This window comes from Metopolophium dirhodum, chromosome 5 (assembly GCF_019925205.1).
Source record: "Metopolophium dirhodum isolate CAU chromosome 5, ASM1992520v1, whole genome shotgun sequence".
Classification (NCBI taxonomy): domain Eukaryota; kingdom Metazoa; phylum Arthropoda; class Insecta; order Hemiptera; family Aphididae; genus Metopolophium; species Metopolophium dirhodum.
The window spans coordinates 16,273,064-16,292,207 of record NC_083564.1 but is presented as its reverse complement, the minus strand read 5'-3'; positions in this window follow the sequence as shown (position 1 = coordinate 16,292,207).

Genomic DNA, 19,144 nt, shown 5'->3' with positions numbered 1-19,144 from the left:
AACGCGGTACGCGACAAAGTTCAATATAGAAATATAAAAGAGTAGAATGATTATTCAATTGAATCATAGATTAGCATTTTTAGCAATACGTAGAAATATAAGGAAGTCATAAAATGCGTGGGCCGGAACGCTGGTCACACACATCACATCCGTGAGCCGAGATACAGTATCTATAGGCAGGGGGTACGGGGAACTTCATATATAAGGGAGCCCGAATCGGCCTGTTTTCAGACGTGTACTACCATCCATTAGTGCAAGCACCTTCACGCCACTCTGTACGAGCATATTTTGGACTTAGAAAAATTATCAACAATATAATAAAATTCACAATAAAACAACAACTGTCTTTTATTTATTATCAACCACGACTACAACATCAAACAAATTGTCTGCGACCCGCAACGATAATATCTCGGCAGCCACTTATCTGCTATTAGAACTACGATAGTAGGTACCAAGCTGTCGAGAACATTACACTGGCGCAGTCGAAAAAGGAGGTTCAAGGAGTTTCAAGACGAGGCGAGCAGTCAAAGCGGCGGATTTAAATTTCCAAAGGCGAGTCTAGCAGTCAAGGCGGCTACATTCAACTTCGGAGATCCAGTACCGACGCAGCGGCTACACCACGTCAAGCAGCTCCACGGAGGTAACAGTTGAGGTCTGATCAACCAAGGCGACTCCGGAATCAACGAACAATTCAAGACGGGCCAGCAGTCAATCAAGAAAATGAACACAGCAGTGGCAACAACGTTGTTGTGAGTATATTAATTAAGTGAAGATAGATAATTAAAATTAAAATTGTATAGCTTGAAGTGCACGTCTCACGTTGATACATATATATCAGCGTTTATTTTATACTTGGTGGTGGTGTAAAATATTAGGGAAAAATATTCGAATAAATAAAGAAAAAAAAATAGGAAACAAGCTTGGGAAGAACTATATACGTATTTTATGATAGACAGCTGTAGACTGATCTAGGATTTTTATAGACGGCAAGGACCGATCTGATATTTTTTATGGTAGGCAGCAGGGACTGACCTAAGAATTTTATGGTATTTTGTGATAGGCAGCAGGGACTGACCTAAGTATTTTGTGATATTTTGTGATAGACAGCGGGGACTGATCTAATAAATTAAAGTAGACGGCGATAGGCTGATCTAGGAAATTGATGCACGCGCGTAGCATTTTTGAATTATATATGAGAATAATTGATTAAAGTGAAATATTGAATTGAAATATAATTGTTGAGAGAATTTAAGTGATATATATTGGAAAAAAAAGAGATTTTGAATTAAAAGGCAGTAGATGACCTTGTTAAAGTAATTGACGTCAAATTTTGAAAAGTTTTGAAAAAAAAAAGGGAGATTAATTATAAGGGCCCTAGGGTAAGAAATAGTATAACATTACTAAGAATAAGTTGATAGAATAATTATTAGAAATCAAAAAAAAAAAAAAATTGTTAGTGTTTAGAAGATTAAATGGTAAAGCGCGTAAATTAGGAAATTAAATCATTTAGGAAAAATTAGTAATAATACTTTTATAGTCTATAGTCTATAAAAATAGGGGATAGGAAGTCGAATATTATTAGAGGGATTTACGGAGTAGCTAACCGGGGAATTTTTCGTTATAATATTCGAGCGTAGTACGAGCGCGTACGCATAAAAAAACATCGCGGAACAGGGCGAGGGAAACGGGTGAGGGGATACCGTATCGAAATTTAACACGCGTAACATAGGCGGTCGAACGTTTTACGTGTTATTAGATAGGTACTCATCCATGTCCAACGTACGACGCGCGTTTACGTATATTTCATTTTAATATTTGTGCATGATAATTTATTTTATAAGTAATAAATTTTTACTTATTATTAATTTTGGTGACGGTAGTTACGTATTATTAGTTTATAAATCAATAATAGTATATACATGTAGAGTAAATACTTTTGGTAATTACTCACGCGGATAGGATATTAATAAATTTAGTAGATATAATTTATAAGTACCTAGTAGATATAATTTATTAAAAAAATTATATATATGTAATGTTTAGATAAATATATGTCAGAATCCGATAGTTCAGATATTGATACTAGTTCTGCGGACAGTTCAATAAAAGTTGAAAATTATAAATCTAGGAAAGAATTAAAAGAGGCAGTTTTAAAAGACGCTGTAAAGAAAGAATTTTTAGAACGAACTAGGAAACACATAGTTAAAACTGTTAAGAAAAAGTTAGTAAGAACACATAGTTTAACAGAACAGATAGGTACCGCGCCACGAAAACAAACCGTAGGTCGTTTAGGTACTAGGTCAGACTCAAGCGTAATTCACGTGCAGTTAGAGTCAGTGGTTAAGAAAAAAATGAGTAAAATGGATTTAGATAAAGCAATTGCTATGATACCTATTTGCACGGGCAAAAAGGACGTAGCCGAATTTATAAATATTTGTGAAACCGCAATTAAAGAAACAACGGAAGCAGATACACCGATATTATTAAAAATAATTACTTCTAAGTTAACGGGAAATGCGTTAGAAGTAACAAAATATCGAAATTTAGAAACATGGGGAGCAATAAAAACAATATTAGAAGGGGCATTCGAACAAAAAGTATCGGAGAGGGCCCTATCAATAGCTTTGAACACGGCACGTATGGTCGAGGGAGAAAGTGTGGCAAAATTCGCTAGTAGAATCGAAGAGTTATATTATAAACTCTGCGCGGCAAGTACGATAGGTCTAGCTCAGGCCGAGGCAGATATAGTGAAAAAACAAACTAAGAAACAGGCAATGATCATATTTATGACAGGGTTACCTCATCACCTATATACAGTATTGAAAAGTCGAAATCCCAGTACATTGGAACAATGTTTCAAAACGGCGATCGATGAGATGCTCGAATATGAGTCAAAAGTAGAAATGGATAAGTTGCAGAGACAAATCGGTAATGGAAAACAGGCGGACGTCAATAACGAGGAAAAACGACAAAATGGTGGTAATACAAATAACGCAGTTAATCGCGGAGGAAACGGTAATTCAAATCAAAACAATAGAAATAATAATTTCAACGGGTATAACAACCGATATGTTAATCACAACAACCGCAATAACTATGGGAATAATAATCAGAGCGGATATGGCTCACACATGGTTAATCGCGGCGGTCAACGAGGCGGAAACGGCTATGGACGGAATTTCAATGGCAATAATGTACAACAAAATAATATTAACCGAAGCACCGGATGCTACACTTGTGGTAGATCTAATCACATAGCACGAGATTGCTGGAGCAATCGACCTAATGCGCAACAAAATACGTACAACAATAATCGTGTAAACGGCACGCGCCATGCGAACAACAGCAATAATGTTCGTAGGGACAATAACAATACTCAGGGTGTACTTTGCAGTTACTGCAATAAGATAGGTTATGAAATTTCAACCTGTTATACAAAACAGAAAAACGAAAGAAGCACGTCGGGAAACGCCAACGGACCATCACCAGTGGGAGTCAGATTGGTCCAAGAAATAGTTCAAGACCCACACACAGGATTTTTCACATCACAGCAAAATTAATAGACAACCACATTACTTTAGAATCACCCAGTTTTAATAAGAATCAAATCAAATTATTAGTCGATACTGGGGCGGATCTAAATATAATTAAAATTAATGCATTAAAAGGAAACACTGAAATTAACGAAAACGAAAAAATTTATTTGAAAGGCATCAATGAAAAAATAGTTTCTACAATAGGAAAAACAGAAATAGAATTAATAATTAATAATGAAGCATTCGAAACACAATTTTATGTTGTAAGCAATATTTTTCCGATTCTGGCAGACGGAATTATTGGTAATGAATTTCTAATAGATAATCATGCAGTAATAGACGTCGCTAATAACACGCTAACAATAAATAATAATAAAACCGGAAGCGATAGTGACATCTGTTTTACATTAAAACCGCGCTCAGAAACAATAGTACAAATCGATATACCCGATGAAGAAATGAATAATAAAAATATTTTAATTAATAAACAAGAATTAATACCGGGCGTATATTGCGCGAATATTTACAATACAGTCAAAAACAACAAAACTACAATAAGCATATTAAATATATCTGAAATGACGCAGGAAATAAATGTAGGTCAAGTGCGTAATATTTCATACGACACGGATGTTTTGACAGATAGCGTACGGTGTATAAACACAATTGACACTGAACGCTCGCGTCGGGTCAGGGCGTTGATACGTACTGATCATCTTCAAGTTCACGAATATAATTCGATAATAAAAATATGTGAACATTACGCGGACATTTTCTATTTAGAAGGGGATAATCTTACGTGTACTACGGCAGCAGAACACGTAATAAAGGTTCCTAAGGATTTGAAACCGATTTATAAAAAACCATATCGTTTACCGTTTTCACAACAACCGGAGATAGAAAAACAAATAGGTCAAATGATGAAAGATGAAATCATAGAAAGATCAATGAGTCCGTTTAACGCACCATTAATATTAGTCAAAAAGAAGGAGGACGCCTCGGGAAAACAAAAATTCAGAATAGTTATCGATTTTAGGGCACTTAATGAAGTAACTTTAAATGAATTTCACCCATTACCAAATATAACGGAAATATTAGACCAATTAGGACAATGTCAACTGTTCAGTTTGATAGACTTGAAATCGGGGTATTTTCAGGTACCTTTGGCTAAAGAATCAAAAGAACTTACGGCATTTTCAACGGGACAAGGGCATTATCAATTTAAACGATTAGTTATGGGTCTAAGTTCAGCTCCGGTGACATTTCAAAAAATGATGACAAACGTGTTATCAGGGTTAATAGGAATGAAGTGTTTAGTATACCTGGATGACATAATAGTGTATGCTAAAAATTTACAAGACCACAATGAAAAATTAATAAACGTATTCGAGAGATTACGTATACACAATCTAAAAATAGAACCGGACAAATGTAGTTTTTTACAACGGGAATGTTTATGTTTAGGTCATGTAATTAGTGACGAAGGAATCAAACCGGACCAAGCGAAAGTTAAATCTGTAAAAGATTTTCCGGTTCCTAAAAACGTTAAACAAATAAAAAGTTTTTTAGGACTTAGTGGGTATTATAGAAAATTCATAGAAAACTATAGTGCTATTGCTAATCCAATAGTGAAATTATTAAGAAAAGACGTAAAGTTCAATTGGGACGAAGACTGTCAAAAAGCTTTCGATAAATTAAAAGAAATATTATGTTCAGAACCAATTCTACAATATCCGGATTTTACAAAACAATTTATACTAACGACAGACGCTAGCGGTAGGGCGCTAGGTGCAATATTATCTCAAGGTAAAATAGGATCGGATTTACCAATAGCTTACAGTTCTAGAACTTTAAATAGGGCGGAATGTAATCATTCGGCAACGGAACTAGAATGTTTGGCGATTATATTCGGCGTAAAAACATTTCGACCGTATTTATATGGTAGAAAATTTACAATTCTTACGGACCATAGGCCTTTGTCATGGCTATTTAATTTAAAAGACCCATTATCCCGATTGGCAAGGTGGAGACTACAATTGGAGGAGTACGAATATGAGATAGTATACAAAATGGGCAAGTTAAACACCAATGTCGACGCGTTATCGCGTATGTATAATGTTACGGAAATTACGGACGAAAGTTATGATAATTTTATGCAAAAATTCGAAACAACAGTAATATCTAATAAAGACGTTAAAGAAGTACACGGCGAACTAATAAATAGTCCGTCGGAGTACCACATAGTATCTGAAATTGAAAAATATTATAATTTTCGATCAGGTATTAATTACGAATTAAAAATGAGATTTGGTAGAGACAAGCAATTAAAATCTCATAAAGATTTAGGCGACGTCGTAAAATTCAAAAGCGGAGATAGGTACATAATATTTTTAATAACAAAAACGAAAAAGAAACAATTAGCCACGTACCAAAATTTACACGTTGCTTTACTAAATCTTAAGTATTTTTGCGAAAAACATAAATTAACCAAATTAGCAATGAACCAATTAGGACGACAAGACGGACTAGATTGGGCAAAAGTTAGATCAATGATAAGATACATTTTTCGTAATACAAACATAGAGATAATTATTTGTACCAAATTAGAGTTTTGCGGGGAAGAAAAATTAGTAATTTTCAAACAATTACATAATTCAGTATTGGGTGGACACCTAGGGATCAACAAAACCGTAAAGAAAATAAAGAAACAATTTAACTGGCCGAATTTGAAGCAGGACGTAAAAGAATATATAAAGAATTGTACAGCATGTCAGATGAATAAAAATACTAACAAACATATTCAATATCCAATGGTAATTACTACCACTAGTACGAAACCATTTGAAAAAGTATTTTTAGACATTGTGGGACCGTTGGTTACAACCGGGTTAGGTAACAATTATAAACTCACGATGCAATGCGACTTAACAAAGTTCAGCCTAGGGGTAGCAATACCTTGTCACACCGCTAACGTGGTGGCAAAAGCGTTCGTAATAAATTTTGTCTGTATACATGGAATACCGGATGAAATTTTAAGCGACCAGGGCACCGAATTTATGTCAAATTGTTTCAAAGACGTATGTAGATTGTTAAAAATAAATAAGATTAAGACTTCTGGCTATCACCCGGCTAGCAACGGCGCGTTGGAACGTTCCCATAAGACGATGGCAGAGTATTTAAGACACTATGTAAGTAAAAGTTTAGACAATTGGGATGAGCTTTTACCTTACGCAATGTTTGTATACAATTCTACGGAACATACGTCCACAAGGTACCAGCCATACGCGTTATTATATGGCAAGAATATTAACATACCAGTTAGACTGAAAGCAAACCCGGAACCTAGGTACAATTATGACGATTACGTATACGATCTTAAACAAAAGTTCCAGGAAGCTCATCAAATTGCACGGAACAGATTAATAAAGAATAAAGAAGTAAATAAACGATATTATGATAGGAAAACAAATAAGGAAGAGTTAAAAATCAATGATATGGTTTTACTTAAAGATCATACTCAGAAAAATAAGTTAAGTCCACTTTGGAAGGGACCATACGAAGTACTGGACGTATTAGATTCAGAAAATGTAGTTATATCGCGAAATCGCAAGAAAGTGACAGTACACAAAAACAATGTGAAACTATATTACGAAGACAATAATGTGAATAACGAAGAAGTCGAATAAACACATAACAAAATTTTAATTATAAATAATTAAGTAATAATAGGATAGGATAAAATGTAGTCATAAAACATAGTAAAATATATACATATATATAGTATAGATATAGCATAGGATACGGAATATTTATGGTACACAAATTAGGTACACATTAAACGATAAGGCGGATTTTTCACAACAAAAAGGAAGTGGAGACGACCTGTTTAGCGCAACTTAACAAAAGTCTGAATTCGAAATTAAATAACCTAACACCAGAATTCATAAAAAATTATATTTTGCGTGGAGATAAAATAAATGTAGTGGTATTGTTTGGGGGATCATACGATAGGAATATTTTAAGTAGACTAGGGTTAGGACACATAGAAGTTCTAAATATCAGATGCTATGATTTGAATTTCGATGGGGACTTCTACATGATATTAGAAAAATTGAGGGGAAAAATAACTGAAAGAATTTTCGAATTTAATGTAGGTAGAATCCAGAAAAGGGGTAGGCTATTGAATTTAACGGAAGCGCATAGCGGCGTATGTACACAAAAACATAAAATAACATACGCTCACGACCCAAAGACTGATGTGAGATTTACAAAATGCATATTTAACAGAATGGTTAAGGAATATGGGTACCAAAATTTGGTGAAACAATTCCAACCTATATTGACAATACCACGCACCTAGCACCACGTTGTAAAAATATAATTTTTTTTGCGAATTTATAAATTTTATTATAGCAAATAACAAAGTAGCTTAATTAACACACTAAAGTAAATATATATAGAAAAAAAAATAACGCTAGATATTAATAATTAACTAATAGAATACCACAAATAGTAATTTAAATTGCATTAATTTCAGAAAAAAAAAAGAAAGAAATAACATTAGGAATCGGGCGGTAAATAATAGGGGCATATTTTGTCTATTTTATTGGAGACTGACAAATGGTGCACTATTATGCACCGAACGGTTTGACCACTTAAGAGAAATGTTAGAGTTTGATCGTTTGGTGATTGGTTGGGAAAATCGTGTGAATAGCAGATTTTTTTAACGGGATCACCAAGGGACCAAATGGCCATGATAAATCACAATAAGAAATTACAAAATCTTATTAGTTTAGCCAGTGTCGCGGGAGGATGCTTGATTTGCAGCACACTCTGGCGACACGGGTTCAATTAGCAAGATGAGATCATTGCGAAAATAGAATAGAATAGAATCGATTTAATACTAGTCTTGATCATGTAATAAAACTTGAATACAATAGTTTATTGTTGGTCTGGACCTGTAGTAAAAAGATACAATCTAATTACAGTATAGGGATAGTTATATTAACTAGGCATAAAATATAATGATATAGCAATTAATGGAAAATATATATATAGAAGCAAACGTAAACGTAGAATGAAAAAAAAAAAAGAAAGTTAGGAACATATTAGCATATATTGGCGTAATTAACATGGTGATGGAATAAGAAATATATTAATCTAATTTATTTAAAATATAATTAACTTGGTAATGGAAAATAAAATATAGTAAACACCACTATTTTATCATATATATATATATTGCACGAAAAAAAAATATATTGTAATAGATTTTAAGAATTCATGTTATATTAAAATATTATTACACATATTATATTAACACTAAGATAAGATTATTGATGTAAACAAAAACACAAAAAAAAAAAAAGAATATATTGTTAATCACATAAGATACTAATCTAGATAATAAGCAAAATATATACTGTAATATTGTGAATCATAATCTGTATTCTGTCAATAATAATTAATATGGTGGAATGTACCATATAATTATAATGATGTATTTAATGTAAAACATAAAATGTAAAAATGTAATAATTGAATGTAATGTAATAATTGATATATGTAAAATTTGTAATCATAGGAAAGTGCTTGAACTAATGGAGGAAGTTTGAGTTAATTTTTCTCATTTTAGACGATAAAAATCAACTTTTAAAGGGGGAGATGTAGTAAGCCAGTTACTACTTAACAACACCATTGTAATATAATAGTAATTATACTATACTATAGATTAGCTATACTGTAATTCGGCATAAATCGGATATTAGAAACGGAAATAGGATTTCCTACTGTTTAGCATGAGAAGACAGGCTCACTGAATAATATAATTACTCGGGGAGTCCTGTGAACGACAATATTCAAATATAAAAATATAAAATAATGGTTAATTTAATTACAACGCGGTACGCGACAAAGTTCAATATAGAAATATAAAAGAGTAGAATGATTATTCAATTAAATCATAGATTAGCATTTTTAGCAATACGTAGAAATATAAGGAAGTCATAAAATGCGTGGGCCGGAACGCTGGTCACACACATCACATCCGTGAGCCGAGATACAGTATCTATAGGCAGGGGGTACGGGGAACTTCATATATAAGGGAGCCCGAATCGGCCTGTTTTCAGACGTGTACTACCATCCATTAGTGCAAGCACCTTCACGCCACTCTGTACGAGCATATTTTGGACTTAGAAAAATTATCAACAATATAATAAAATTCACAATAAAACAACAACTGTCTTTTATTTATTATCAACCCCGACTACAACATCAAACAAATTGTCTGCGACCCGCAACGATAATATATCGGCAGCCACTTATCTGCTATTAGAACTACGATAGTAGGTACCAAGCTGTCGAGAACATTACATTACCTTTATTTGTAGCTATCGGAAGTGGAATATTATGAAATAGGTTAAACCGAAGGTTTGACAATAAGGGTATACGGGTCACAAATACGAGATTCTGTTGGATGTACACTACGCTTAACTTGGATGTTCTGAATAATTCAGGAATTGATAAATGAGATTCAGTTATAGGTAGCTCTAGTGTAGACGGTAATGTCAGTTGTATTTGTTTAAGTTCGTGAATCAATTGAGATGGGGGGTAGACATTTGTATGCATCAATCCATTTAATGCTGAGTTGACAATGGATTGCAGGTTTTGAGTTTCCCAAGCGAATTGGTTTAGAAAAACTGTCAATATTGCAGTGTGCTCCAGGAAGGTGTTTTGTATTTCCAATACATTGATTGTTGCCACAGAACGCCTGGATTGTTCTTCTATTTTGTTTATATTTTGCTGCAATTTTTGATCATCTGCTAATAATTCATGCATGGTAGAATTAACATTATTCATGACTGAAGAGACTATGCGTATTTGTTCCTGTGATAGATGAACATGTTTATTCTCGGAATGTGCTAGATCTTCAATGTTTTTGTAAAAGAATTCTGCATCTTGATCAGAGCAAACTCCAAAAATAATGTTTGCTAGCCTTCCTACTGCATTTATCAACCCGCGGGGTTGTCGATTTGGATGTTCAGAAGTTCTGTGGTTTGACCCAAGGATTCATATGACAGAATTGAAATTTGATTCAATTTCTTGCATGAACGGAAACGTGGATTGTATGAAATCCGTACACGCACTAGTTAAGATCGAGTCCTCTCTTTTTTTCAGTTGAATACAAACGTCTCCCGTTTGATCATGGAATTTCTGGAGTATTTGGTACTTCATGTAATAAGTTGTCAGATTTACGTAAGTGATGAAATCCCAATTTGTGTAAGATATGCGAAGAGGTCCCATTGCTTCAAAGTATAAGCCTGATGAGTTCTGGAATGAAGTAACTTGAAAACGTCCGCTCTGAGAGTTTGAAAGTCCACAACATAACAGTGAGATTCTGAAACACAATTTAGATTTCATTCATGAAACTTCTTCAATAGATTTTTGTGCAATTTTACATGTTTATTTTTTTTTAATATGGTCACATTCGGAGAGTCTGTATTAGTTTCCACCACTGTGAATGGTCCTAACCACTTAGGTGCTAATTTTCCTTTACTTGCTTTTTCTTGCACTATGACTTTATCACCTACATTGATTTGCAATGGTACTGCTGTACGATCATATCGCTCCTGCGATTTGTGTTTTGATTTCATTTGTTGCTCTGTTACCATCTGATGCATTTCTTGCATAAGACGTTTCATTTCATATTGGTAGTCTTGATAGTTATACTGAGGTTCTGGCTTACGACTTATAGAATTTGGTATTGATAACGGATATCCATACACGACTTCATGTGGTTGAAACCCTGTGGAGGTGTGTACTGAAGAATTATGACAGTACATGGCATAAGGAACATATACATCCCAGTTTTGCGGATTTTTTCCAGAGTAGTTCCGCAAATATTCACTAAGGGTTCTATGACTTCTCTCTAAACTACCATTACTCTGAGGATGATACGGAGTAGTTGAAGTTTGAGAGATCTTCAAGAGTTTGCATACTTCTTTAAAAACCTTACTAAGGAATTCGGTTCCACAGTCCGTCACTAGAGATTCTGGTTGTCCATGCAGACATACAAATTGAGTAACAAAATGCTGTGCGACGGTGATTGCTTCATGATCCTTCATGGCACACGCCCAAGTTAAATCCCAAGTGCATCATGTTGCAAATGATTCTTGACATAAATCGCTCTATCTATAAGGAACGTCCTTTTTTAACAATGAGGTCAGTGGCTTAGCGATCTGCCCGTAGTTTCTGATGAATCTTCTGTAGTAACCTGATAGTCCTAGAAAAGACTTGACCTCTTTCACATTTCTCGGAATTGGAAATTGTTTCACACAACTTATTTTCTGAGGATCTGGCTTGACTCCTTCGTCAGTGATTTGATGTCCGAGATAATTAACTTCTTTTCGGAGAAATTCACACTTCAGTGGTTGAAGTTTGAGATTATATTGGCGGAGTCTCCGAAAAATCTCGGTGATTTTCTGTGAATGATCATTTAGATCTTTTGCATAGATGATGATATCATCTAGATATACGAATGCTTTGATTCCATTTATACCGATCAAAACTTTATTCATGAGCCTCTGGAAGGTTCCTGGAGCTCCCTTCAAACCAAAGGCAATCGTTCAAATTCGAAATGTCCCCGGTCTGTAGAGAACGCTGTTTTGCTACGGTCGGAGGGATCCATCAGAATTTGGTGGTACCCATGGGCTAAATCCAAGGTACTGTAATATTTTGACCTGCCTAGTTGGTCCAAAATATCCACAATATTTGGAAGTGGGAAAGCATCTCCTATCGTGACCTCGTTCAGTTGGCGAAAATCCCACAGACGCGGTATTTAACCTGGCCATTGACGTCGGGTTTCTTCGGGACTACTAAGAGTGGAGCGTTCCAAGGTGATTCACTAGCTGTAATCACACCTTCTCGTTCGAGGGCCTCCATCTGGTCCGTAATTTCTTGTCTATGCCTTTGTGGTAACCGGTAGGGCTTCACGTGAATTGGTGAAACCGCTTCTGAGGTTTTGATCCTGTGCGTCACCGCTGTAGTTGCTGATACTCGATCTCCTTCTAAAAAGAATATGTCTGAGTAGTCTTGACAGATGGCCACTAATGATTCCTTTTCTTCAGAATTCAGATGATCGGTTCTAAGTGATCCTTCCAGTTGTTTCAGTCGACTACTGCTTGCATGAGGTTCTTCCTGTCGATCCGTGACTTGTACCGAATGGATCAAAGCTTCCCTGAACTGCTCGTGGACCAGTTCCTTTAAATTTGGCGTCTTTAGCCTAATCGCTTCTTCAGTAGGGTTGATGAATGTGGCTAACACCCTTTTGTTTTGTACTTTGGTTACGGCGTTGCTGCAAGTGACTGATTTCGTGATTTCTTGACATTCGATCATGATGATTTCGTCTTCTGCGAGATTCCCTGCTTCTATTCCTACAAGGGTTTCAGTGCGGGGTTGTAGCACTATTTCAGCCCCGTCAGGAATGATAATTTCATTAGTCTGATAATTCAGAATGATTTTGTTTTCCACCATAAATGGACGTCCAAGGATGCCATCATTGGGGATCGGGAATGCAGAATGGATTACTTGGAACATTGCAACTATAATTGTTTCCTCGATATATAGTTCAAGTTGTGTTTGTCCAAGTGTGTGTACTATCTGGTCATTAATGCCCTTCAGGTGATATATAACGTCTTCATACACGATTGTCTGATCCGCGAGAGAAGATATTTTTATTAGATTAAGCTCACTCCCAGAGTCTAGAAGTAGCTTTGATTTTTTGCTGATGGTCTGTTCGATATAGCAGGTTAGATGATCTTGATCTAATTCTGCTTTGAAGTAGAGGATATGGCGTTGCTGGTGTTTTTTAACTCGCTCACCGGGCGCCCACCGCTTGCGGCCGGTTGCTGCTGGTTTTCCTGCTGGTTGCCTTCCTTTTTGGAGTTTATATAATTCCTTTTACGACAATCTTTCAACAGGTGTCCTGGCTTTTTACAATAGTTGCATTCAATGCTTCTAATTTGTGCCGTTGTGGAAGAAGGTCTTGAGTTTGTCGTTGTCAGTTTGCTTCTGCAATCCTTTACCATATGACAACTTTACTACAGTGGAAACATGTGGGTTTCTTCGTGGGTTGGTTTGGCGCTCCATATAGCTTCTTTGTCGCTTCTTGTGAGTTTCTGACCCGTTCTTCTTCCCTTGCTGCTTGTATGGCCTTGTCTAAAGTTAACGGATTCCTGGCTTTGATGAAGTCTTTTAGAGGTCCTAGTCCCTCTACGAATACTTGAATGATTTGCCTCTTGATACTTGCTCCTAGCGCTTGAGCTACCTCCCAACTGTGCCCACTCGTCTCTTGTTCTATGATAAGTGTTTGGAGTTGCTCAATCCTATTTGCGTAGTTAGTTACGTCTTCTCCGATTTTCTGTCTGGTTGAATACAATTCTGAGAATAGATAAGTGGTCGTCCTCTGCGGTTCCAATGCAGATTTCAACGCTTCCTTTAGTTCAGTCCAATGTCTTATTTCCTTAAACTTGACTGCCTGACGGGCTTTCCCTGTCAGTCTTACTTGGATACCTTGGAGAAGTCGAGCCTGTACATGGTCATGTGCGCATGCTAACGTGAACTCGGATTTTTCCAAGAATATCTCCAATTCCTCTTGCTTGTCTCCACTGAACGAGCCTGGCAAGAGTTTTAGAGCGGCCTCCAGTCCTATTGTCTCTCCTCTTGATCCGAATGAATATCGTACATCGGATGGATCTGGATTTTCTTCGATTACTTGAGGATTTGTTATCGTTTGAGTGTCTGCATTTGATGGTCCTTCAGAATTTACCATGCCGCTTTGCTGGTTATTACTGGTACCACCCTGTGTTTGAGCTGTTTCCTGAGTACCTGGATTCATGGTTTGGTCACTAGAGTTAAGAGGAGGGGAGGTTATATTCTGATCTAAAAGATTTTCTTCAATGGATTGGTCTAGGATATTAAGGTTGAGTCGATATTCTGCTTCCCCCAAAACGGTATCTACTTCCCCCAAAATTACTGAGACGTTATGTATTAACTCTGAATTATGGTCTATTAATACGCCAGTTCTGATGAAGATGTTATCAGTACTGATATTCCCAATAGAACGTTCGGATGTCGGATTTTCTGGATTTGAGAATCGTATTGGTAAACTTACACGAGGGGTAGGACTTGGCGGTACTATTGGATTACTCGATTCGTTATCTGAATTTGGGGTTGACCTATCCGAATCGTTTTCTGATTTTCCACTCATTAACTACTTAGCTACTTGACTGATACTTAATAAATTGCTGAATTGACATGCATAAGTGTGTGTATTTACATGCAATTATACAACACTGCTAAGGTTAACTACGATATTAATATTATATTAATACAATACTACGGATTTATGATTCTGAATCATACATTAAAAAAAAAAAGAAAACGTACTTATCAGTTAGTACGGAGTGCAGTACTGATGACCTATCACTTAAACAAGATACGGTTACAGTTTTTTTTTTTTTTTTCTTTTTAAATATAAATTTGTTTATTTTTTTACTCACAGTATCGAAGTTACAATGATCCTTGCCATGGTTTTTTTTTTTTTATATTTACGGATTTTTTTTTTCTTCTACGGGATGCTCTGGATGGTCTGCACGGGTTTTCGGCTTGGCTTGAATCGAATTCCTTGACTGTTAACGACGACTTTCTTCTTCGACTGTGCTTGTAGAATCGAAGTTCGCTAGCCCTGAAACTGCTGGCGCGGGGACCACTACACCCTGTAGTGGGTTTCTATGATAATACTAGTATAGTATAATTTTATTTCACGTGTCAATGAACACGGCACACTCGTGTAGTATATTTATATAAATAATATATACTACTATAGCGACGACCCGTGCGAAATATTTACAAAAACTGAGAGCGCGCGTAATATTAACGTATATGATAATACGATATAGATATATTATATATACGTAATACGACGGCGGCGGCCCACACTGCTTGATACTACTAGACGGCAGTATTTGTTTACAAACACGACGTTACGGCGACTATATTCTGCCGGCACTATATTATAATATATATGTATTTATACACACGGCGGCGGCACAGACGTTCGGTTTCGTTAGTACGCACGGCGGATGCGTGCGTGCGTAAGTGAGTGTCATCTGATTCGGCGGCACTATCAACACGGCGGCGGCGGCGGCGCGTGTATTATGATATATTATAAGTCGTTTTTGTGTGTGTCAATAAATTGACCTTCGGTTTCAGCGGTAACACGTACAATGGACGCGGCGGCGTTGATGCTCGTATAACGGGTTCGCGTTCGCGTGCGGGCGTGCGCTACTAACCATTCGTTCGGGCGGCGCTACTGCGTGTTCCCTCTCCTTGTCTTGTACACTGAGTTCCTGTACACCTCGATGTTTTGGATTTTCTGGACACTTCGGATTTTCTTCTTCAGATTTTCTTGTTTAGATTTTTTCTTCAGATTTTCTTCTTCACTTAATTATATTAAAAGCATAGATTTACTTTAACTCGAAATCACACGACATTTACTAACTTTTTGTTTAACGAACTGGAATCTACGGATCCCACCGCTGCCACCAAAAATGTTATGGACGTCTCCAAAACCGAGTTTGTTCGCTAATAAGAAATACGTGGTGTAGGAGTTATCACTAATACTTTATTAATATAATCAGTTGTACAGAATACTTAGATTTAAATAATTAGAGTTAAAAGATTAACAGAGGTTCTGCTCGATAGTCTGACAGTACTACACTAACTCTTATACAGACAGCGAGACACGGTAGGGGCTCGCTCGGGCTCAAAACTGTCCACACAGCGAATTTTCTTAGCCCGTGTGACTCTGCCTGTTCACATATTAATATGCTTACACACTATTCTATATAATACTATTACTATATCTTATACTGCGTATAGCATACAGACAGGGGTTCACAACAGTATATAATTCTTTGTAGATTATCATTTACATGTAATCTAATAGAGTTGATCGACGCCGATAATTTCGCTGAACCTGAAAAGGATAGGGAGGAGTTTGAAAACACTTATTTTGTTATACGGTCGGAGTTGCAACAGATTATAAATGTAGAAAAAAGTCAAAATACGTCTATAAATAATGCCTCAAGCAGCACAACAACCGGGTATACCCAAAGTGCGCGTTTACCTCCGATCTCCTTACCAAACTTTAGTGGTAATATCCAAGAATGGGAATCATATTTTGATTGTTTCAAAGCTATGTTGCATAATGATAATAATTGCCCAGCAGCACAAAAATTCTCCCATCTTAGGTCCACTCTAAGTGGTCAAGCTCTAGATGTTCTTAAGGGGCTACATATGACTGAAAATAATTATAAGGTGACAATCAAAAAATTGCAACAGCGTTATGACAACAAGGGTTTAGTCATACAGTTGCACATACGTGCAATTCTAGACTGCCATCAAGTTGAATCAGCCTCAGGTATGCAATTGCAAAATTTGCAATTTAATACTACTATTTAATACTACATTCAAATGTTTCGGCGCACGTTGCGGACCTTGCAGCTCTAGATCAGCCTATTCAACATTGGGATGCTTGGCTAGTGACAGTTGTTTTGAGAAAACTAGATCAATCCACGAATCAAGACAGGCAGCTTGGGCGCTCCAACACAGATTTGCCAACGTACGCTGAGTTAGAAGGTTTTTTAATAAACAGGTGCATCGCGTTAGAATCTACTGAAAGGCTGTTTGTAAGTTCTGAGAGAGGTAAGGATAGTATTGCAGCAAGTGATCTTAAAATGAAAAAATCCTACCAGAGCAACAATTCAAAAAAAGATCTTTTTATATCTACCGAAAGACCCATAAAATGTCCATGCTGCTCTGATGAGCATAAATTATATGCGTGCAATAAATTTAAGGAAATGGCCATAGAGAATCGTGTGACATTTGTAAGAGACTCGAGGTTATGCTTTAACTGTCTGACCCCGAATCATATGGCGACTGTGTGCCGATCTACCTACAGTTGTCGAATATGCAGGCGCAACCATAATACATTATTGCACTTTCAGAAGGCAACAGGTCCGACGGAAAGAGTTGAAGGTCAAGCTCAGCAGTTAGTTGTACAAAATTAACCCAACTCGACACAAGACTCAAATATTTCAGCAGCTGCTTCATTTGTGGGTGGATCAGAGCAAGGATACGTGTTTTTGTCTACTGCGCTGATCCTAGCAGGCGACAGGTTCGGAAATCAGAAAAAGTGCAGAGCAGTTCTGGACAGCGGATCACAAGTGAATTTTATTTCAGGAAACTTACCAAATAAATTACAGCTACAATCCAAAAAGTCATCGCTACCGGTGAGCGGAATTGGAGAAAGCTGGGTCCAAGCGTTGTCGTACGTTGAAGTTTCAATTCAGTCAAGATTAAAGAATTATAGAGTAAAATTAGTGTGCTATTGTCAGTAAACTACCAGCATGTCCAAATCTCTCAATGGGTTGGCAGATCCCAGAAGAATTACTATCTGAATTAGCAGATCCTTTTTTTTTTACAATCCTGGTTCTGTAGACTTGTTAATCGGCGGAGGAGTATTTTTTGACATAACTTCAACTACAACTGGACGAAGACCATTAAATGTAAAAAATATATGTTTGAACGACAGTCAATTTGGATGGCTAGTCACTGGTGAACTAGGAAAGGTGTGCTTAGCAGGAATTCGTACGGTAGGAGAAACACTAGAAGAGAATTGGAGGGCGATGACTGACAGTGAGGAGTCATGTTTTGGACGCTTATCCAAAACAAACCAACGTTCCCAAGAAGAGGAAGAAACACTACAACACTTCCGTGATACGTTTCAGCTCGACCAAGATGGCCGATTTGTTTTACGATTGCCAATAAAGGAAGAACACAGAAGTTTGGGCAATAGCCTAGCAATGGCAACCTCAAGATTTATATACATCGAAAGAAGACTACAGCGTGATGATCACTTGCGAAAAGAGTACACAAATTTCATGACAGAGTATATAAGCATGGGCCATATGCACGAAGTGATCGCATCACAGGATGCTTGTTACTTGCCACATTACCCAGTTATAAAAACATCGAGCCTAACCACTAAGACTAGAGTAGTCTTTGATGCTTCGACTAGAACGTCAAACGGCACCTCACTCAATGATGTGCTGAACTGTGGTCCGACCGTACAAGAAGACATTTTTTCTATTCTGACAAGATTTCGGAAACATCAATATGTATTGACAGCCCGGGCGAAAGAGGGCCGCGGCATCGAGACCGCGTCCGACGAGCCCCACGTGGTAGCGGGGCTGGGTGGAGACGCGGGACTGAACAGGTCTCCCGTCTCCCCTCGGGTAATCCCCCGTCCCAATCTCTCGACGCCAGCGGAGGGCGCATCTCCGAACCGACTCATCCGGTGATATGGTGAGAACTCGGCGCCTTGGTCGCGCGCCGTTTAAAGCAGACTACTAATCTTATGACACATGATGGTACAGAATAGAGACACCCCGTCGGGCCGAGGCCCGGTAGGTGGGAACTCGGATTGCGGGGTCCCACCACCAACGTGTATAAGACTTAGTTCTTCAGAGGCGGAGCCGAGCAGC